The sequence below is a fragment of the Cervus canadensis genome, chromosome 20, assembly GCF_019320065.1.
Source record: "Cervus canadensis isolate Bull #8, Minnesota chromosome 20, ASM1932006v1, whole genome shotgun sequence".
NCBI lineage: Eukaryota > Metazoa > Chordata > Mammalia > Artiodactyla > Cervidae > Cervus > Cervus canadensis.
In genome coordinates this window covers 54,253,120-54,277,244 of record NC_057405.1, presented here as the reverse complement: position 1 = coordinate 54,277,244, position 24,125 = coordinate 54,253,120, and the positions used below count along the sequence as shown (strand labels likewise).

Below are 24,125 nucleotides of genomic sequence, written 5' to 3'. Positions count from 1 at the left end.
ATCTAATATTAAGTAACAAATAATAAGCAAGCAAATAGATTAAAATTTTATATAACTTTATCCTAAAAACTCATCATTTGTATAAATATTAGATCCTAATCCTCACAGGAGTGTCCATGGATAGATACAGATGTATTTTTACTTTTTCTCAGCTTGAATTTTGCAGCGGGAATGCATCCAATACTTTTATATCCAATATACCTGATAAAGAAATGGGACCTGCTTAAATAAACATTGTAATCATTTTCCCACAGAGGCAAGCTATGTGTTTACATATGAATAAAGAAAAGATTTTCAGGAACAAATAAATGGCTTTATATTTTTAGACATGCTAACAATAGCAAATGGAGAAGGAAATGGCAACCCACTTAAGTATTCTTGCCTAGGAAACCCCATGGACAGAGGAGCCTGGCAGGCTACAGTCCATGGGGTCGCAAAAGGGTCCAAGCTGACTTAGCGACTAAACAACAACAATAGCAAAAGTTCCACACCCCTGATTTCTGAGAAAGTACTAGAAAGTGCTTAAATTCAAGGACTTGGTACTCAATCAATACAAGTACCACACTCTCACGGCATCATTAAACCTTTGGATTTGAACAATATCTGAGCTGTCAGTATCATTATAATGCTATCATCATAACAATTATTATTCCTTTAGTTTCCAGAGACAAAAGCCCAACTCAAAAGCACTAAACTAACCTAGGGGATTTAGTGTCTTATGTCACTAAACCATCCAGAAAGATTCAATTCAGGACTCAAACTATGTCCCCAGGAACCAGTTTTTCATTTCCCAGTAAATCCATGTCTCAGCTTTGGCTCCATTCTTTAGGTCACAAATGGCTGCAAATTACTGATAGCAGGTTCCAGGACTATATTCTTGGTTTAAATCTATCTAAAGGAGCCAACATATTTGTCCCAGCATTCCTAGCAAAACTCCAAAATGTTCTGTACCTGGTCCATCTTAGAGCACAGATTCACCCCTGAACCAATAGTCATTGGAATCAAATTTAAATACATGAATAAAATTTAAAGGAATTTTAAATTTTTAAAAAATCTTTTAAAGGAATAAATTTTAAATCTGGCTAATCCCATGGACAGAGGAGCCTGGAAGGCTACCGTCCATGGGGTCACAAAGAATTGGACACGATTTAGCAACAAAACCACCAGCACCAATATGCTCTCCTTTTAGGATCCTACCACACAACTGAGAGAGAAGTATTCTAAGCCAGAAAGACTATGTATTGCCAGAAGAACAAAATGCAGTGCGGTGAGGTAAGCTTAGATGATTGATTTATTTGAACTATTAATCAAATGTGTTGAAATTATAAGACTATCAGAAAGAGAAATTGTGTTCAAATCAGTTTGATTCTTTTCACCTAGATAATACTTTGACTTTGCTTTTGATTGTGAAGATGGTTAAAAAAAAAAAAATCAGTCAAAATTGAAATGGGCTAACTTGGAAATCCTAAAGATTACATTCTCAAACTATGTTGGAGCTGTTGCATAGACATTGTTCTGTCATATCCAAGATACTATTTGAATGCATAATGTACACAGCCTTCTAGCACCTTTGGACTACATGGGAAGAGATTTCTAACATAGCCAGGGCCTGAGGAGAACCCATAAATGAGGCTATTGATGCAAAACTGTATGGATTAAGTTCAACACCTTGAATTACATGGGAAATGAACAGGAGCTGGGGGGCAGCTAAGGGAACACAGGTGTGGCACGTCCAGGGGCGCCCACATTCTTAAGTCAACAGGCAGCCATATTCTATTCAAGCTGCCTTCCCCGGGTGGTCCAGCTAACAAAGCTTCCTGTCATAAAGTTATCGCTCAGTACAAGGCAAGTGTATTGTGAATGCCAGGTTCAAAACAGCTCATTGAAAACTTCTTGGTTAAGTAATTAAAGCAGGCTGAGCTTTGGGAAATCCTCCAAGAGGGAGCTCATTTTGAGAACAGCTTTCCAATTCACATGTTTCATAAGCCAAGGGTAAGCTGAGTTCACATGAATAACACACACACACACACACTCCACAAATTGTGGGATTAAAATGTAGAGTTGAGGTCAGGGCTAGACCACAGCAGAAGTGAACTGGTTTAAAGAAAACTAGATATTTTGTCTCCAAAACCATCTGTTTATTGGATTGTTATGCTTGATTGCTACTACTTGTATCTTCAGATTCAAATCTATATCAGAAAGACTGCAGGTGAAGTTGCCTGCCTATCAGACACACAGCTCACCTTTTTTCTTCTTTGGGTAAAAACCAAATAATAAGTTATATATGCTTCACATGCATAAAAAGCAAAAAGAATTTTATCTTCTTCCAGTCTGGAAAAAAACAAAACAAAATATAGTTATTGTTCCTAGAGATCATTAAAAATGACATGGAGAAACATCCACCATCTATCCTGAAGACAATCTTTTGCCTCAGGCGAGGTGATCAGAAAGGATAATTTTTTAGTCTCTTCCAATTTTATTTTTCAGTGTGTATGTCAAGCGTATGGTATATGTTTTCTTTTCTTCAGTCTGTAGAAATTGCCACTGTGTACTTGTATCAGTCTCGTATGATTCTACTGCAACTAATTACCACAAATTTAATCTTTCAAAGTCCTGGAGGCCAGAAGTTCAAAACCATTTTACTAGGCTAAAGTCAAGGTATTGGAAAGGTTGATATCTTCTAGAGGCTCTAAATCTGTTTCCTTGCCTTTTTCAGCTTTTCTGGGTACCACCTCCCTCCATCTGTAAAGCATATCACTCTTCTCCAGGCTTCCATTATCACATCCTCTTCTCTTCTGGCTCTGACTTCTCTTGTCTCTGATCCCTCTTGTAAGGACTGTTATAATTACAGTGGACCTACCTGCATGACCCAGGATTATCACCCAAGTCAAGACCCTTAATCGTATCAGCAAAGTTCCTTTTAGACATATTTGGAATTCCATTCCTCAGCCTAGCATAGTACTTCAAAAAATTGTGTTGATGTCATTCTATAAGATTATTCTGTGTTTGCAATTTTTCAAAAAGCCTATGTGTGCTAAATACTGCTAGCAACTCTACTATCTTCAAAATAGTGTACGCCCTTGAGGAACTTTAATCAAGTTGGGAGACATACTTATCAGCCCATTAGACAAGTTTTAAATAATAAATAGTGTGATACCCAATGTTATCAAGCCCTCACCATGTGTCTTTAGTGGGAGTTTGATATTCAGGAACTATATCAGATGCTAGGATGAAAAGATGAACAAGTTATGGTCCTTATCCTGATGGAACAGGGGTCCAAAGTAGAAAGAGAACATATAGGAGAAAAGTTCATGTTTATAAATACTATAGTTTCACACACACAAATTATCTTATAGACAGTCATGGTCCAAAAATCTGGATTTTCCAATATCTTGGCAAAAAATTAGTTATATATTCTTGGGAAGCTCAGGTTGCTTCTCTAATTGCTCTGAGTTTTAGCAGCTTGATAATTTTATTAGTCTGTGAGTTTTCTGAATATCTTTCAGAATCTTAACGAAAACTCTTGTCAGTACCAGAATTGATGGAAAATACAGCCCAAGAAGTTAAAGGATTGAAGACTATTCAAAAAAATAATTTAAAAAAAAAAGGAAGACAATGAGAACTGTTATAGATAGTGGGATAGTAAAGAAGGATGAATTCATAAAGATTGAGCTACTATGGAAAGAATTGCCAGTCCACCCAGGATAGGACTTCCCTTTTTAGAATGACCAGCATATGTCCATTTTGGCTTTGCTTGGCTGCTGTCATAATCCACAGTGCAAGACTTAATCTTTATTAATTCAGCACCCCCAATTGTTAAGCTAACTAAAGAACATAAGAAGCCAGTTGCTCCCTGGAGGTCAAAGTTAACTCCTGCCTAAAACCTGGGACTTTCTGGCACTAGGTACAAAGTTTTCTAGCTAAAACCTGCATGTGCCAGAACACTGATGAGAAAAAAATCATTTCAATTTATATACTTGAATTTCTTTCAAAAATAACCTCTCAAGAGGGCTGTGGGAAAACATATCTTGATCTATTCTGATGTGAAAAGCTTTCACTTGGTGTATCCAGTGCTTATTGTAAAATCTGATATTTTTTAAATTTTCTAATAGCCCAACTTTAAGATGTTCCTGAGCCCTGAAATAGGGTTAGGGTTGAATATCAGTGAATGGCCCTAATAGTAAAAATAGAAAATCCTTTCTCACAAACAGCCTGGAGGTGAAAACCTGTGGGTTGCCGCTGCTGGAGAGCTGTGGCTGGCCCTTTTCAGTCTTGCTTTCTGAGTCTGAAAAGCCACTATTGTTGGTTGGTAGTATTAATGTGCTTCAGGAGGAAAATAAACAGCTTTCTACTGAAATGTTGATATTTATTGAAAAGGTGGAGTGGCCTTCTCAGCCCCCTAGAGTGAAAAAGGAGAAAAAAAATGACACATTGGAGGGAAATGATATAACTTGTAAAAGGTGTTTTCAGGAAGTTTCTGAGGTGGCCAGCAGACTTGGTATGTCAGCTTACAATTTTTTTTTATCCCAGTGGTAGAAATTAAGAAAGTACAAATTTTACTGGAAAAATAAATAAAAGTTTAATTGTAATGGTTGACCTGGGGAACGTGTCTTTTTCCATTCCTCTCCTGAGAACAAACTGCGAGGTATTCGGTGAGATACGAACATAAAGTTTCCAGTGTAAAGAGAGGCGGAATAAGCACACATATGATTTGTTGGTTTCTTATAATGCCTATTGCGAACCTGGAATCCACGATCCTTAAACACAAGGCTATTTTTTGTGGTCGCACAGTTGAGGTCTGTTTAAAAACAGCCTTGGAGTACGATAAATTCCCCCTACTTTCCCTAATGATTTAATTCTCCTTCATGTTCTTTATGTAAGAAACGTTACACCATTTGAACCCATGACATGAAACTGTTGAAGAGATTTATTCACTTCGCAGGTTAATTCCTGAAAGTGTGGGTCTAATTGTTGCATTTGGCAAGTGGAAATACAACATTTGGACAGCTACTCATTTCCTTTCTCAACAGCAGGTTAAAGCAGATTGAGATTTTGTAACCCCACTTTTCATTTCATGAGATTTACACCCTGTTCCTAGAGCAATCAACAGCCTGTGATTGATGGTGATGCCAATTAATTCGAGTAATTTTTTCCCATGAGCTCATGGAAAGTGTCGTTACTGTGCATACAATTTACGTCTACACTCTGGACTTTTTTCCTTCATTTCTTTCACTGATCTATCTTAAGGTATTTCTAAGGCTAATCACATACAAATGGAACATCCCCTTGCTAACCTTAGATGCTTAGTAAAATTGACATTGTCCTGCTTATATATACTAAAAAGATAATCTGTTTCACTATTCTTATGCATATTCTACTTCAAACCTACTAGAGCCACAAAAAAGTTTTGAAGGGGCACTTTTAGTCATCCTGGATTCCAAAGATCTGTATACATCAACAAATATTTATTGTTCTAAAGTGCAATGAGGCATTTTTCATGTTTATAATGATCTTTACCATTTGTAAAGTGCTTTCGTATCCATTATGTCATTTGATACTAACAACTACCCTGAAAATTGGAAAGGGAAAGTATGATTATCCCCATTTTATCAGTGGAAAAGGATAGAGGTTAAATGTCTTTTTCAAGGTTGAACAACTTAGGACTAACAGACCAGATCTTCAACACAAGTCTTCTGGCTCCCAGGTCAGAGTCCTCCCACTCCACCAAGGTTGTTCAAATTGTGTCCTAAGGAACCTCCTCTTGTGGCCTCCTAAAAGAAGCTTTGCAGAAGAGCAAAACAGGAATGACACAGCTCATTCAGAATTCCCTCAGAAAAAACAAAAGCCTTGCTTTTTTCTTTTTCTATTTTATGTGTTGAAAAACTGGATACATTTCTATTTGAACAAGAATGATAGGGGGGAAAAAAAGGGAAAACCACTACAGTTACCGTACACACATTGCCTTAAAATGATTAGACAACATTGGTGTGGTGACAATGTTAGTTCACTATTTTTTTCCAGTTCTAATAACTGATTTAATCAGTTTGAGAAGAAGAAAGGCCAATTATAGCAAACAAAAATGTCATTATCATCCTTAAAGCATTAAGAACCAGGTTGTCTGTTAATACCATAGTAGATAATTTTTTTTTTAATTCTATGTGGACCTTCTGGACACCTGTCAATTAATAATAGCAAAATGGTGATTTGAGTGAACACAGAAATCTGGCAGTAGACATGAGTAGCTGGATGAAGGCAAGGAGGACTAGATGTACCTCCACCTTTGTCTTTGTTCAGGGTACCACACTGGCCACTGATCACCCAGGCCAGTGCTGTTGTTCCTCTAACAGGCTGGATTCTAAAGACATGTGAATAATTTGCTTCCCCTTCCATAAGAGAGTTGTGTCATGATGCATATTCAGTCAGCTGACAGATGAGATTCAAGAGATGCTACATCTATGGTGGCCTCTCCAGGCATGAAGGAGAAGGAATTTGAGAGTGGGGCTGCTGCTGATAGCTCTTCTTCTCTATCTCATCTCTCACTCCCCTCACCCCTCCCAACACAAACACAGAGAAAATCTCTCTTTAGAAGGAGAAAAGAGAACTTGAGCAGAGAAAGCAGAGACAGCCTAGGTTGGCAGCCTCCTCTCCCTAGTTCCCATTGCCAGGGTTCCCAAAACAGCTCTGGATTCTGCAGACTTTCCCATTCTTTCCTGATTCTTCCAATAAAAACCTTCTTTTAGCCCAAGCTAGATGAAGCTGTTTTTCATCATCTGTGCTTGAAAAAACAAACAAACAAACAAAATCTGTTCAGAGTGATGGAAAGAGCAAAGATCTGAGAAGCAAACAGCTCTGAACTTGAATCATGATGACTCCAGCAATACAAACTTAGGCATTATTTAATTTCTCGAAGCTTCTGGTTCTTCCAATGTTACATGGTAGCATTAATAATACCTCTGTCACAGAATCATAGTGATGACTCAATGAAATTATGTGTGCAAAAATATCCAGCCACTTTTTCCTAATGCTGTCTTCAATGGTTAGGAATATTTCCAAGCCCCCCGTGTATTAGTCATTCATTCAACACGTATTTGTTAGTCAAGCACCAACTGTGGCCTAGTATTATAACTAGCATCAAGGTAAGAAAGTTAGAAACTAGAAAAAAAAATAGAGTCTTTGACCTCAAGAAGTTTGCGGTTCAATTAGAGAAACATGAATTATGGGGTGGATTGACGTCACAAAAGTTTTTGGCATAAATATGAATCAGTACCACATAAGGGAGTGACCAGGGAGGGGTCCAATGTGTCAGGGAAGTTTCTTAGGGGGAAGTAGAATCTGAGCCAAGGTTTGATGAAACAGATTGCCAGAGACATTCTTTCAAAATGAAATGATCTTCCTTATCTGTCAAAATTTTAGGTTCTTGATCCTTTTGAATGAAAATTTAATCAAATGGTGATCTTAAATTGTGTTTGATGACAATCCCCAGGGAGTTAGTTATTTGACCATACAAGGAAAATTGAATTCATACCCAAGCACTTACATGGTTTTTATTTTCTGTTCTAAATTTCTCCTCAGTTCCTTACTTTCTAAAAATATCTTGCCTAGGTTAAACAAAAACATTTGTCTCAGGGAAACGCAAACAAGAGTGTTGTTTAGAAGACTACAAGGAGAAGCTGTATTTTTATTTTATCTCTGTGATAATAGTAATTTTTAAAGGGTAGATATGTACTAAGTACAGAATATTTTTTCAGATTTCCTCTAACAGCACTTGGGTACAACTTTTCTTTCTATTGGTTCTATCAGACTATTTATTGCTGTTGATACAGTGAAATCTTTTTTTATGCTTGTAAGTTTTAAGTATACAATATTATAATGTGACCTCTATATACACCAAAAACTTATCACCCCCAAAAGTCTAGTTATGATCCATCATCATACAATTGAACACCTTCACTCCTTTGACCCAGCCCCCAGTGCTTTTCCCTCTGGAAACCATCCATCTGTCGTCCGTATCTGAGTTTGCTTTTGTTTTGCTTTTTTCAATTACACTTATGGGTAAAATCATATGATGTTTATCTTTTTCCTTCTGACATTTCATTTAGAATAATTCCTTCAACGTCTATCCATCCTATCTCATATGACAAAATTTCATTCTTTTTACGGCTGAGTAGTATTTCTTTTTTATACTGTTCATGGGGTTCTCGTGTTAAGAACACTGGAGTGGTCTGCCATGTCCTCCTCCAGTGGCCCATGTGTTGTCAGAACTCTCCACCACGACCCGTGCATCTTGGGTGGCCTTTCATGGCATGGCTCACAGCTTCACTGAGTTACACAAGCCCCTTTGCCGTAAGGCTGTGCTCCACTTGTGTGTATAGATCACATCTTTTTTATTCTTTCATCCATCAGTGGACACTTAGATTGTTTCCATGTCTGTCTCGGCTATTGTAAATAATTCCTCAGTGAACATATAGGTGCATATATATTTTCAAATTAGTGTTTCTGTTTTCTTCAGATAATACCCAGAAGTGGAATAGTTGGATTATAAGGTAGTTCTATTCATGTTTCAAGGAATCACCATACCGTTTTCCATGATAGTTGCACCAGTTTACAATCCCACAAACTGTATGAGGGTTTCCTTTTCTCCACATCCTCACCAGAACTTATTTCTTGTCCTTTTGATAATAGTCATTCTAACAGGTGTGAAGTGATAATTCAATGTGTTTTTTATTTGCATCTTCCTAATAACCAGTCAATCCTAAAGGAGATCAGTCCTGGGTATTCATTGGAAGGACTGATGCTGAAGCTGAAACTCCAATACCTTGGCCCCCTCATGAGAAGAGCTGACTCATTGGAAAAGACCCTGATGCTGGGAGGGTTGGGGGCAGAAGAAGGGGACGACAGAGGATGAGATGGCTGGATGGCATCACCGACTCGATGGACATGAGTTTGAGTGGAGTCCGGGAGTTGGTGATGGACAGGGAGGCCTGGTGTGCTGCGATTCATGGGGTCGCAAAGAGTCAGACACAACTGAGTGACTGAACTAACTAACTAATAATTAGTGATGTTGACCATCTTTTCATGTGTCTGTTGGCCATTTGCAGTCTTCTTTGGAAATATGGCTATTCAGACACTCTGTCCATTTTCCAATCAGGTTGTTTTGTTGTTGTTGTTGAGTTGTATGAGCTGTTTATATATTTTTTACATTAACCCCTTATCAGATATGTATGTGCTCAATCTCTCAGTCATGTCCAACTCTTTATGACCCTATGGACTGTAGCTCGCTAGGCTCCTCTGCTCATGGAATTTTCCAGGCAAGAATACTGGAGTGGGTTGCCATTTCCTCCTCTAGGGGATCTTCCCAACCCAGGGATCAAACCCACATCTCTTATATCTCCTGTATTGGCAGGCAGATTCTTTACCACTGCACCACCTGGGAAGTCCTTATCAAATATGATATGATTTGCAAGTATATTCTCCCATTCAGCAAGTTGCTCTTTTTATTTTAATGATGGTTTCCTTTGCTATGCAGAAGTTTTTCAATTTAGTCTAGTCCCATTTGTTTATTTTTTCTTTTGTTTTCCTTGCCTTTGAAGTCAGATCAACAAAAAGACCAATGTCGATAAGGTTATCGCCAATGTTTTCTTCTAGGAATTTTATGGTTTCAGGTCTTATATTCAAGTCCTTAATCCATTTTGAGTTAATTTTTTGTGTGTATGGTGTAATATAATGGTCAAGTTTCATTTTTTGTCATGTGGCTGTCCAGTTATCCCAGCACCATTTACTGAAAAGATTGTCCTTTCTCCTTTGTATGTTCTTTGCACATTTGTCATAAATTAATTGTCCATATGTGTGTGTTTATTTCTGGACTTTTGATTCTGTTCCAGTTGATCTGTTTGTCTTTCTCCCAGTATCATACTGTTTTGATTACCATAACTTTGTAGTTTGAAATCAAGGAGCATGACATCTCCACCTTTGTCCTCCTTTCTCAAGACTGTTTTGACTATTCAGGATATTTTATGGTTCTATACAGACTTTAGAATTATTTGTTCTAGTTCTATGAAATATGCTATTGGAATTTTGATAGTGATTGCACCAAATCTGTAGATTGCTTTGTGTAGTATGAACATTTTAACAATAATTCCTCCAATCTGTAAATGTGATATATCTTTTACTTATGTCTTCTTCAATTGCTTTCATTAATGTCTCATAGTTTTCAATGTACAGGTCTTTCACTTATTTGGTTAAATTTATTACTAATTATTTTATTCTTTTTAATGCAATTTTAAACAAGATTGTTTTAATTTTTCTTTCATATAGTTCTCTTTTTAATTTTTTGATAATTTAATTTAATTTTTTGGTCTGTGCTGGGTCTTTGCTGCTGCCCAGGCTTTTCTCTAGTTGCAACACACTAGGCTCCTAAGCTCATGGAATTTTCCAGGCAAGAATACTGGAGTGGGTTGCCATTTCCTCCTCTAGGGGATCTTCCCAACCCAGGGATCAAACCCACATCTCTTATATCTCCTGTATTGGCAGGCAGATTCTTTACCACGGCACCACCTGGGAAGCCCTTATCAAATATGATTTGCAAGTATATTCTCCCATTCAGCAAGTTGTTCTTTTTTTTTATGATGGTTTCCTTTGCTATGCAGAAGTTTTTCAATTTAGTCTAGTCCCATTTGTTTATTTTTGCTTTTGTTTTCCTTGCCTTTGAAGTCAGGTCATGAAACTCACATATTTGCTAGAAAAAGAAATTAGATTAAAAGTATAGCTTCAGTGTCAAGTGAACTCTGGGTAACCTCTGAGCCTCAGTTTCCTCATCTGTGCAAAAGAGGTAATAGTAGATGTCTCATAGAATTCAGTGAGTGTGAAGTAAAGGAATGTGAGTAAAGATTCAGAATAATTCTTGGTACATATTGTGGTAGGTACTTCTTTTGTTGTTATTTTTTTTTTTATTTTGTTGAAGTAAAATGGATTTATAATGCTGTACTTAATTTCTGCTGTACAGAAAAGTGACTCAGTCATACATGTGTACATATATATTTTTTCATATTCTTTTCCATTATGGTTTATCACAGAATACTGAATACAGTCCCCTGCGCTATACAGTAGGACCTTGTTTATCCTTCTTATGTATAATAATTTGCCTCTGTTAATCCCAAACTTCCATTCTTCCCTCCCCACCCTTCTTCCCCAGCAACCACAGGTCTGTTCTCTATACCTGTGAGTCTGTTTTTGTTTCCTAGATATGCTCATTTGTATTTTAGATTCTACATATAGGTGATAGCACAAAGTATTTATCTTTCCCTTTCTGACTTGCTTCGCTTAGTTTGATAACCCCTAGGCCCATCCATGTTTCTGCAAATGGCATTATTTCATCCTTTTTAAGGACTAACATTCCATTTTGTATGTGTATGTGTGTATCTAACATCTTCTTTATCCATTCATCTGTCAATGGACATCCAACATTTTATACTGAGGTCAAGTTTTTGTGTTGGGCTGTGTGAGCCATCCACCCCTGCTAACTTATTCCTTATCGTTGACTAAGGCTCTTTACTACCTTTGCCCAATCTTAAAATTTTTTAAGATATAAAGCATGTTCATTACAGACAACCCCGTACATATAAATAATTACAGAAGAAAAGAAATTAAAATGCTTAGAAACACATTCATCCAAATCAAGGCCCACACATTGTTAAATACTGTTTCTCTTCTATTTGTAGATTTTTTTCTTTTTTAAAGTTTGAATTTGGGGAAACATCCATGTTGTCAGGTGTCACCAGCTCTAAAATTTTTATTCATTCAAGAAATATCTGCTGAATATTTACTATGTGCTAGCTACTCTTCTTGACAATGGAACAACTATGAATAAAAGAGAGACAAATCCCTGCTCTCAAGGAGCTTGCCTTTTGTAGAGGTAGGAAGTGAGATCTCAACTATTCTACGTACAAATCGTATAATTGCTATAGAGAAGGATAAAGCAGGAAATGAGGACAAAGCCAGGGATGTTTGAGCAACTTCAGAAAAAAAATAATCTGGAAAAGCATCACTGAGAGTATGTTTTTAAGTACAGAAGGAGGTGAGAGGGCAGACATCAAAATATGTAGGAGAAAAGCATTCCAGCAGAAGCTAGTGTAAAAGTCCTGTCACCTGCTTGGAGTTTCTGAGAAATCCAGAGTGGCTGACTTGGAGCCAGAAAGGGAAGAGATGAGGTCAGAGAGGTGGGGTAGGGGTGGAGTGCAGATTTTTTTTAGGTCCCTGTAAGCAATGTAAGTGAGCCTGGTAGGCTATAGTCCATGGGGTCATGAAGAGTCGGACACGACTGAGTGACTTCACTTTCACTTTTCACTTTCATGCACTGGAGAAGGAAATGGCAGCCCACTCCAGTATTCTTGCCTGGAGAATCTCAGGGACGGGAGCCTGGTGGGCTGCCGTCTATGGGGTCACACAGAGCCGGACATGACTGATGTGACTTAGCAGCAGCAGCAAGCAGTGTAAGAACTCTGACTTTGAGTGAGATGGAAGATATTGGAGGCTTTGAGTGATGGAATGACATGGTCTGACTCATCTTTCAACAGGGTCACTTCAGATGCTGTATTGAGAAAAGACTGTAGGAAAATAAGGAGACCAGTTAGGAAGCTGTTGCACCAATCCATCAAGAGATGATGGCTTGATATGCAAACTATTACATATAGGATGATAACCAACAGGTCCTACTGTATAGCATAGAAAACCATATTCAATATCCTGTGATAAACCATAATGGAAAAGAATATGAAAAGAATATATATATATTCAGTTATATATATAAAATAATATGAAAAATAATATATATATATATATAACTGAATCACTTTGCTTTACCCCAGAAACTAATACAATGTTGTAAAACAACTATGTTGTTGTCACTGCTTAGACACTAAGTTGTGTCTGACTCTTTGCGACCCCGTGGGCTGTAGCCCACCAGGCTCCTCTGTCCATGGGATTTTCCAGGCAAGAATACTGGAGTGGATTGCCATTTCCTTCTCCAAGGAATCTTCCCGACTCAGAGATTGAACCCACATCTCCTGCTTGGCAGGCAGATTCTTTACCCCTGAGCCACCAAAATCAGCTGAAAGCCCAAAATCAACTATACTTTGATTTTTAAAAAATTAATAACTGCATCTAATTACAAGGGAAATTTGAGCATTAATAATGTTTACAGATTTTTTTAAAATAACAATAAGTGATTGCAAAGGAGAACTTTGGCAACACTGAAAATGATTGAATGGAATAGACACAACATTTTTGAAAAGGTGGCTTCTATGATTACTGATTACATTTGGTCTCATTTCTATCCAGTTGAAGGAAGAGAGACAGGCAATCCTGAGGCTGGTCAGAGGTAACCTCACTCTTCTAGGCAAAGGGTAACCAGTGCCTAGATTTGGGTGATGCAGTGGGGATAGGAGGAAAGGGACAAAGATCATAAAAGTTAGGAAGGAAGTGGATAAGACCTACTGATTCATTAGCATAAAGAACAGAGGCAGAGAAAAGCCAAAGTGTGATGTAATAGAAAAAAGCATTAGTTATCTTCTTGGTTTTGCCATGACCCAGATATAAATCCTCAAGACAGTCATTTAAAGTTCTCTTGGCTTCAATGTTCTCATCCCTACAATAAATGTGTAGTTATAACTTCTGAGATCCCTTCCAGATCTAATATTTTGAGGCTGCATGGCCAGATTAATAACAGTAGTATGAACAGAGACACCAGGGAGAGATTTCATTCCAAAGACTAGGATTTAGATTCTGAGGTTGCCACTGTTGTGTGACCTTGAACAAATGACTTAACCCCTCCATGCATCACTTTCTGCTATAAAATGCAAATAATAATAGTGCCTATATCACAGAGCTATTCACATAAACCTAAAGAGAAGTGCCTGGCATATAATGTTTCAATAAAGCTAAGAAATTAACAACAGTGCCATCCATACTTATCTATAGAATTGATCACAACTGTGGCTTATGAGCCCAGCACTGGGTCTCTTTGGACACCGACTCTTGCCATCAAATTCAACTTTCATTATGTCAATAACCAAGTAACATATTATGGTGGGAAATACTGGGTGTTTTTATAGGAATATGCCACGTAGGTACCTGGGCAATGGGTGGCTGAGTCATCAGGCTTGAGGAGTTATAGCCTTCAGATGCTACTTCCTAAAAGTGAATGCTAGTTGTCACGTCCACTCTTCCTAGCCCTGCACCATCATGTCCTAATATTTGTCATAGGTATTACCCTAAAGCAACAGAACATAAAGATCTGAGTCATTTAGAAAAAAAAATAAGTGTTGATCCAGCAGCTGAAACTGTCAGAAGCAAACCACTTTGAGCACACTGGGTGCCCATGCATCAGATGGAGCAAGTGCGCCTGTTCTTCCGGGTCTCAAGGGTGGATAAAGTAAGAAAGGACGAGATGGCGAATGTACAGACACCCACTGATTCCCTCCTGCCCAAGCCTGCCTTCACCTGAGTCTTAGTATAAGGATGGCGGTTCAGATAATGTCCATCAACTGAAAAACAAATAATTACGATTTGCCTAGGACAGTAGGAGGAAAACCAAGAACAAGAGGGCCAAGTCTTGCAGAAGGTCCCAGTGAGGAAACCTTACTGGCACATATGCCTTGATAGTAAAATCATAGAAGACACCTAAATTTTTAAAAAAGCGGAGAAAATTTGCATTCTCATTTAAAATTCAATCTCTGAAAAAAAAAGAAAAAAAGATTCGATCTTCTGGATTTTGTAAAATGAGTTATTTCAGAGCCAACTTTCAATTTCAGCTTGTGTGAGGCTGCACGCATCAGGAACTCTAAGCCACCATCTAGAACAGGACTAAGGGTACTTTCCAGTCTCAAGTCCAGGTAATTATCTTGAAGTTCCCTCAAACTTCACTTTAAAGGCCACCCAAATTGCTAGTTTGGAAATTTATAATGTACAGGAGAAATGGTAGTAAAATAATTCTTTCTTTGTTTCTCTCCCTAGTGCCAAAGAATATTTTTGTTTTATCTCTGTTTCTAAAATTGTTTCCATTATTCTTAAAATTATGCACTGGATAGTCAGAATGGTTATATCACACTTGATGGCCTCTCATTAAAAAAGTTCATAAAGGAAGAAAGTGACTCTGTCTTCCCGACCACCCAGAACACCGACTCTTACAATCAGGCTCAGGGAAGAAAACCAACCATCACAAGCAGGGCCCCTGTGGCCCCTGAACACTTGCTCTCAGTAACTAACACATTGAAATTTCTCACTGGCTATCTTTTCCTCTACAAATGTTAGTGGACATGGATCTGTATTGTGATTTTTTTTCCCTGCTGACAAGCAAAGCTATCAAGAGGAGATGGGATGTTGAAAGGCTGCTGATGTAGAAGCAGTTTGCTCTTGAGCTCAGCCATTTCAGTGGTCACCTCCAGCCCCTCTAGCAATTTTTGAAGAGCCTATTTCTCTGTATTAAATCTCTTTCTTCTTTATATACCTGGAGGTATTTCTATTTCCAGCTCTGAACTTGGACTGATAATTAATACAACTTGTCTAGGACAGATGACATCTAGGGATAGTACCAATATCGCATTAAAAAATTAATTTTTTCTGATGTATAAAGATACATGTCAGAATTGGTTTTCTGGCTGCCTTACTTTTTCTAAGTGGAGTTATTTTTATTGGTGCTTCCATTTTTCCTGTTTTCCTAATTATTAAAATACCAGTGGAATAAACACAAGCAGCACAGTCAGGAATTCTTGACTCAAGAAATGGAATTTTTCTTTTCTGTTCATTTTCTTGGCTACTCAATACTTGGAAGGAGATGACATTTGTGAATCTTGGTAGGGTTATGGAAATATTTAGCTGAGAGCTGTAAAGTCAATGGTCAAATGTTTCTTAATAATGAATAACTTGCCTAGTTGTTACAGACTACATGTTGTCACTTCTCTCCTATTATGTTGGCTTTAAACATGAGAAAACTGGAACTTGGAAAACTTTAGTCAAAGTAAACATCAAGTGGCCAAGCCAGGACTCAAACCTGGGATATTCTTGTTCCAGACGCCATGTCCTATCCTAGAGCAGGTTTCTACCCCACACTACTCCCCTTGCTTTAGAGATCAGGCCTAAAAATTTTAAGTGTATATATAGGTGTGTGTGTGTGTGTGTGTGGGTGGGTGGGTGTGTGTGTATAGCAAGTGATACAAAGCTCTTACCCTTAATCATGCAGGGTCCTTAGTTTTTCAGCTGTATTTTTTGCTATACATTTTTTTAAAAATCAGGGTATATTTTAATCTTGATCCTTTACAGTGCTTTATATATGTTTATGATGTTATTAACTATACCATTGTAATTATATAATGTTTAATTTATGTATAAAACATGATTTATCTATGCATCTACAAGTGTATATGTGTGTGTTTCTTGATTAACCTCTGTGGTTTTATTAAATACTGACCTTCACCTTTAGAAATTTCAAGGAGGAAGGGGCATATTGGAACTTCAAGTGCCAATTCTATTTTCTATCTTTAGATCATCTACATATAAAGCGAACCACTTTAAGCCTGTTGCTTGTCTGGTGGTTCACAGTTCTCTTTATAGCTCTCTCTCCTCTTTGAGAAATTGGTTTCTTCTTTCTCCCTTCTTGTCTATCCTGCACTTGGGCAGTGTTCCCTGGTATCAGGTGGTATCAAAAGTCTTCCTGAAATAATGCAAGTAAACTTTTTCTTCCTTTAGGGTATCTCAAATCTCTCGATAGCCTTCATTTTCTGTACAGTATTGTCATCCTTAATCATTTGGAGGATCTCCTAACAGCCTTTGGTGAATTTCTTGTACTTTTCTGTTTTACTGTATCTGCAGGTTTAGTACAGGCATGAACAACAACTGGAAGCAGAGCCATAGGTGGAGGCTGGGGAGGCAGATTACTAAATTCAGTGTACCTTAAACATCAGAGAGAGCAGATGAACAACTCTTGTTCCTTTATTTCTCTTCTGCTACTTGAGAATCTTTACTCTGTAGTGGAAGACCAGCTATGGGGATTAGGTTCTATTGTTTAAACTTGTTCCTGTGTTTAAAAAATGATCAAAGAAGACAACTTAGGTGGTACAAACACACTTTTATTTAACACTTCCTGAAGCAGATAGTCTGCTTCCCCAGAACTGCAAAATAGGGCAGAAGGCAGGAAGCTTTAAAAGGATAAAGAATAAAGATTAAGGAAGAAAAAAATAGAAAATATCTGATTGGCTGGGGCCACATAGTCACCCTTGTTTGGGGTGAGAAGGCCCAGAGGTGGCTTGACATTTGGGGACTGGCCACTCACATAGACTGTGTCTATAGCCAAGTGGAGGATTTGCAGGGACAGAAAAGCCATCCCAGTTTCAGTTTGCTGACATGGCACCCCAGGCAGGAGTAGCTCCATCTGTGGCCTAGAAAGTTATTTCAACCCATGGAATTTTTAGAAAATCATTAGATGACATTTTAGAATACTTTTTAACCACGTGGCACTCTGTTACACAGAGCCAACTCTCTCCCACCTGGTTTGAACACGGAAAAAGGTAAGGAAATGCTGTCCAGAAGTCAGTTGGCAAATCAGAAACATACAGACCTGGAAAAAATAACAAAGTTGGTTGGGTGATAGACCCTGCACCAGAAACATCACAACAGGCCTGATGAGGTGATGAGGTGAGAATGGTAACAGTTCAGGAGAGGGCAGCTACCGAGGTCGGAAGAGGCTAACATTTGCTGAGTATCTTCTTGGTATTGCGTCCTCTCCAGTGTGCTTTTTGCTTGAGTCATCTTGTAAATGATAGTCAAATCACACCCTTGGAGTAGAGTTTTACCTAGTGGGGTACGATAATGCAAGGTAAATGAGGACAGCACTGGGTGAAGCTGACCATATTCTATGTTCATTCACGTTTTGAGTGGGAGCATCATCTTTGAGTTTTATTGTGCCTGTTTACAGATGCAGGATTTTGGTTTTCAGTAAGCTCTGTGCTGCGGAGGTGCTGGGTATGTAGAGCTATAGCATCTAGAACTGATAAGCTGAAAACTGCTGCTGCTGCTGAGAACATGGGGTGTACTGCTTCAAGTTCTAAAGCGAAAGAAGGGCAAACAGAACCACCTCCAGAGCAGAATTAAGTTGCCTTCTCATTGGGGTGTAAGTTCCAAAGTCACCACACTATAAATCATGTGGAGTCAACTTTATCTTTGGAAATTCCTTAAGTAGATTTTATTTTGCCAGTATAGAAAGCTCAAAAGCTACAAATGATATCCTTTTGTTTCTCTATGAATGCTCTCTATAGGTTCCCCTTCCTGGGTTCACTGTGAATCCTGTGGGAATGGTGAGCCTAAATAAGGAGGGTAGCATAAAGGGATTTCCTGCCAACGCTTTTGTCATTGTTGTTTGGTGTAACACGGATATCATTGACTTGCTGTATGTTAAATGAGCTTTTGAGGCAGCTCTTCTATTACCAGGAGAGTAAAGGAAGCTCAAAACTATGTCATATATCTCAGGAACTTAGAGACACTCAGCCTTAGAGTGACTCACTCTGTAGACCCCATAGCTACCATAAAATATTTGGAGGAATGTTCAGTGAAAGAGGAATTAGAACAGAAATGGGCATTTTCAAACAACTGGTAATGGCTGTCTGGATTACTGTATTAAAAAGAATGTCAGGCAACATCCAAGATTAGTGGAGAAGAATTCTGCTTAACAATGAGATCAAAAGCCAGTGTCCAGGTGTGACATGTGTTGGAACTGAATGGATCCAGTTGGTATATACTGAGCACTTCAAAATGGAGCTCATGTGGGACTGGGAACGCTGTTTTCTGTCATGTACACTGAGGAGTCAAAAAAGTCAGTCTGTAACATGGTGTCTTAGGTCAATTACACTTCAACAAAACAAAAAAATTTTAAAGTCAGCCTGGAAAAAGAGGAAAATAAGAGAGAGAGAGAATAGAACAATCTTTCAGAAATGAGAGAACTAACCACCCCAAAGAGCATTCTCCTTCATTCCTGGTGAGTTTCTGCTTCTCAGGCATTCTCTCGTAAAGAATTCCTCATATCCTCCCAATGAATTCCCTTTTTATTTTTATTTTTTTACTTTAGCTGGTCATTTAGGTTTCTGGCTTTTGCAACCAAATAATCCCTAAGAGGTCTATACCTCAGTGGGGGCATTTTTCAATCCATTTAATTCAATTTAACCAATATTTACTTAATGCTTTTCATGCTTCTTACATATACTCATTTGGGTCCAGTTATGAGCCTGACCTGTGACTGGAGTCTATGGATGATTCAAAAGGAACAGCAGGCATTGATGATGATGAAACATAAATAAATGAGACAAGGCAGACCATAATGTGAGTCCTTAGTTCTTCCCAGCCAGGTCATATGTTCTGAGTTGTCTTTGACATTCCTTACAACTGGTACTAGTGGGTCAGAGGCGTGGGTGGCAGCGGCTGAGACCTGGCCCTTCTAATTGTCACAAGTGCAAACCTGAGGGATGAGGGGGAAGTTTGACACAGGAAATGGCAGCCAGAAGCACGTCTCTCTGATGATGAAGAACACAATCCAGTGAAGCTCTTTAATTAATCAGATCTTTTTTTTTTTTTAATTTCTTCAGAAACTACTGCCTTAATCTCTGAAGATAATAAACCTCACTTGAAGTCTTGAATTGACTCATTCTCCATAATGACTGAGATACAAGTAGAGCTTTTATCCCACAGAAACCATTACCAAGACACAACCAATTAAAAAGCTAACCAAAATCTCTGTCCCAAGTTAGAACACTTAGCTCTAGGAAGAACCTGAGGAAAATAATAAACAGTTTCTTTGTGTATTCTGACTGCAAGGTCAAAAGCAAAGGAAACCCAAACCAAGTCAAAAATTGGAAAGTAAGCTCTTTTATGATATGTGTGTGTGTGTGTATGTTGTTGTTTAGTTGTTAAGTCATGTCTGACTCTTTTGCAACCCCATGGACTGTAGCTCGCCAGGCTTCTCTGTCAATGGGATTTCCCAGTCAAGAATACTGGAGTGGGTTGCCATTTCCTTCTCCAGGGGATCTTCGTAACCCAGGGATCGAAACTGCATCTCCTGTATTGGTAGGCAGATTCTTTATCGCTGAGCCACCTGGGAAACCTGTGTGTATGTATATGTTTGTTCAAATATATATCCTATATATTCCCAAAATATATAACTTGTTTAGGAGGAATGATTACAAAGATGGGATGCTTAGTTTACATGTGAATTCTTCTCAAAAAGAAATCTTTCTGCAATCTTTCAATGGACCCTGGCCAAGAAAACTGATGAGTTTTCCATCCAAAGGGGAAGGAAAAAACGCACCTTGCTTAGATAAAGCTAATATCAAAAGGAAGTTTCGCAGCATCACAGGGAGCACATGACTCTGGGTGAATGGGGGAGTGGGGAGTTTTGGAGTTGAGGAGAGTGAGAATGAGAGGAACTATCAAAGGACAGAAGACGCTGCTTCTAGCCTGGACTGCACTGTAATTGTCTGTGAATCTGTCCAGTCCCCTCGTTAGGTTGAACATCCATCCATCCATTCATTCATTACTTTAGTGATGTCTACTAAGCACTAATCATGTACCAGCTGCTGTAGGAAGCACTAAAGACACATCTATGAAGGAAGCAACAGAAGGTGTATAAAGAAAATTATAGCAAGGAAAAGAGATGACGAGTGACAGAAGTGTCCTCAGATAAGACAATGAGGGAGGCTTTCTGAGGAGGGGAAATCTGACCAGAGACCTGAGTGAAGTGAGAAGGGAGCCCTGCAGGTCTATATCTGGGAGTGCCAGGCAGTCAGAGTATCTGGGACAAAGGCTCTGAGCAAGGGCTGACTTGCAAAGTTACAGGAACAGAGACGAGGCCAGTGTTGTGGGAGTGTAGCAAAACAGGAGAAAGTCAATGAAGATGTGGCAGAGAGGGAGCTGGAGCCTGGATGACAACAGCCTTGTACATTACGGTGAAAGACCCAGCTTCCATGCTCTCAGAGTAGTTCCCAATTCCTGAGCCCAGGGCTTGGGTCTCACTCACCCCAAGGTCCTGGCAGTGCTTTCATACTGTAGACACTATGCAAAGAAACTAGTTAATAACTGTGAATAAACTACTCCAGAATAAACTCAAAACAGGCACATGAGGGGCCCCCAGCCATGCGAAATACCTGTGTTGGGTTTACTTAGAGATTTTGGCAGTTCTCTGCACAAATGACCTTGTCTTTGGCAATCAGCTAGTCACATTTGCTACAGTAAGACTAATCATTTTTATTTCCACATAATTGCTGATCTTGGAGCTTGGCAGGCAACTGCTCGAGATAATAAATGCCTGAAATGTCGAGAGACCTGGAGCCACAGTGGCACACGTTTTAGTAGTCATTTTGGCAGACTCCTTAGAAGCATTTGTTGAATAATCTACTTCCATATTTTAGAAAAAAATTGAGTTCTAAGTCAATGACCCAAGAAATGCAAAGGAATTGCTCCTGGCATGACAGATTCTATGAGTTGATAGAAACATTTTTCACTCCAGGATTCTCTTAGGAAATTATGAAATGACATTGCTTCATATAGAAATTTTCTTCAGTATATATTCATTTAGCATTTATTTTAAAATTACATCCTCTTCTTTTTTAAGGAAGACAAAATTAGGGAATTTTCTTTTTTTTTTCTTTCTTTTTTCTTTCTTTCTTTTTTTTTTTTTTTTTTTTTTTTTTTTTTTTTTTTTTTTTTTTTTTTTTTTTTTTTTTGAGGCAAGAATGGCCTTTGACTCCAGGTTAGATGAAGATATCCCATACAGGACATTGAGGGCTTTGTGATGGCAACAGGAAAAGCCCAAGAAAAAAGAGAACCTTGCTGAAGGACACATGCCTGAAAGGGAAGGGTGGGTGCTGCCGGGGGAGGGGGGAGGAAGGCAAAGAGCTAAGAAGATGAAGGAGACAGGGAAGTGACTGCTATTTCAGGAGATGCCCTGATAAGCTTATTGCAGTGTGTGGAGCACAGTCAGTGACCTTTAACTGGACTCAGATTACATTCGCTGTCAGTGTTCGGTCGTCACAGAAATGGTCCTATACTTTTGAAAGAACATACAAATAGAGCTAGGCTGAAACCCCATCTGTAATGCTGCTAGGTTTTCACCAGTTCTGGTGTAACATCCACATAGATAACGAAAGCCACTCTACATTCTTGACATTGACCACTTACTAAGCCAAGTAGGGTGCTGTGGTCCCAGTCTTAGCATAAGAATGATGGGTGTTCAGATAGTGTGATTGTTGCAGGAGGTGGGGGAGGCCATCTGAGGGGAGGAAGAGAAGGGATCTATATAGGATGGTTTTAATTTTATTGAGACCATTTCTTGGAGACTTTATTATCTTTAAATAAGTTTTTATGGTAGTCTGCAATATGTATTCTTGAGTAGTTCTATTTTTAATAGTTTCTTCATTCTGTTTTCCCTTCTTCCTCAGAAGAGATGCCATCTCTTATATTTTAAATCTCTTTTAAAGGATTTAATTGTATAGTGCTATTAAGACCGAAAATATGTCAATTTAGTGAGGGAAGAGATTTAATTGCTTCTGAACATCCACATTTTGAAATATAAACATGTTTCTTTTTCTCTTTGGTCAATTTGGCAGCATGAAGTCACTTATTTGTGGCTGTTATTTGTCTCCACAATTTCCCTTAATAGTAGGTTTCACAGTCTCTATATTCATGAAGCATTTCCTTATGTCTGGACCAAATCCCTTTTTGCTCTAATTTGAGGCCAGAGACTCTGTGGAGCTGCTCACAATTGTCTATTGAATAGACAAACACTTGGAGTTTGTTTTGAAAACTCACTTCTCTTTACCAGGGTAGACAATCCTGATCTCACAGTCTTCCTCAGTGGCAGTATAATGCCTTTATAATAATGTGCTCACATATAAAACTGGTCCATAGTTCTGCAGCCTCAGGACTAATTCAGGAAATGCAACACAAAATTTACTTGACAATCTTACTTGATAATACTATTATCCCTCATACTGAAATGGTCCTTTAATTTACAAAATACTTTTATAAGCAAGAACTCATTTTATCTCAATCACAAAACTGTGAAATAAATAAGACTTCTTTTTCTTTTCTTTTAGGTTCTTATTTACAGATGAGGTTGCTGAATCTCCAGCCACACTACTAGTAAGGGGGAAAGCAGATTCAAGTCTGCTCTTTTGAGACAAAGACCAGGGACATTTCCACTCCCCAGCAGCTGCCTACTACGTGCAAAGCCCTGAGCTGAATGTTGCAAAGGATACGATGGTTACTCATTTCCTGCAGACCTGCTTGTGAGGTAAGGAGAAAGGTCTTAGGGAGGAAACTGAAAGATTTGGGCTCTGACTGTTAAGTAGGATTTGGGCAGGTGGAGAAGAAAGTTAGAAACACTCTTGGTATGAGGGGACCTGCCTATATGAAAATAAGCTGTGCAAAATCATTGCATGTTAAGCCTATCTCACGGTAAAGTGCATCCTTCGAGGGGTGATAAAGTTCCATGGTTAAGAACTAGGGCTATGAAGTCCCAGAGATCTGATCCACCAAGTACTAACTGTAGCCTTCTGGGCAATTTTCTTCATCGTTTTTTGTTTCATTTTTCTCATCTTTAATACAAGAGGATTAAATATAACTATTTGTATAAACACACTATAAACATTAGCTATCAAAGCACCAAAAATGCTAAAGAGACAAAAACTATGCAGCATTTAGTAAGAATAAAGGATGGACGGGGATATTCCTGACTCACATCTCAGTTTCTTACTTCCCAAAAACATAATTCAAAACCATTCATAGGCTCACCGATAGTTCCTAATGCTAAAGCATGAGATTGTTCTAATTTCACTCTCATTTTATGGAACGGAAACTGAGGAATCATTTGGTGGATAAACCCCTTATCTCTTCCACAGAGATAACTTCTAGTTCTCAGTGTTAACTCTTAGTGAGTTCAAGGAACCTAAACTGCTCACATAAAACTAGTAGGAGAATGAATCATCTTCTTAATCGGCCTCAACTGTCATTTACTTTCTGTCTTAAAATGCAGGTTTGGGGTATTTGTTGTGCATGATCTGTATTTTGTTTAAATCAGAATGGCTGTTTCT

The 24,125-nt window shown here is 38.4% G+C and overlaps 1 long non-coding RNA gene across 1 annotated transcript in view; it reads left to right on the top strand.

Moving 5' to 3' along the window:
* LOC122422803 overlaps positions 1-23,320 on the top strand; it is a 37,619-nt gene extending 14,299 nt beyond the window's left edge. The window contains exon 3 of the long non-coding RNA XR_006263966.1: positions 23,130-23,320. This is a non-coding gene — a long non-coding RNA (uncharacterized LOC122422803). The remainder of the gene's footprint in view (positions 1-23,129) is intronic.
* The last annotated feature ends 805 nt before the right edge of the window (positions 23,321-24,125 follow it).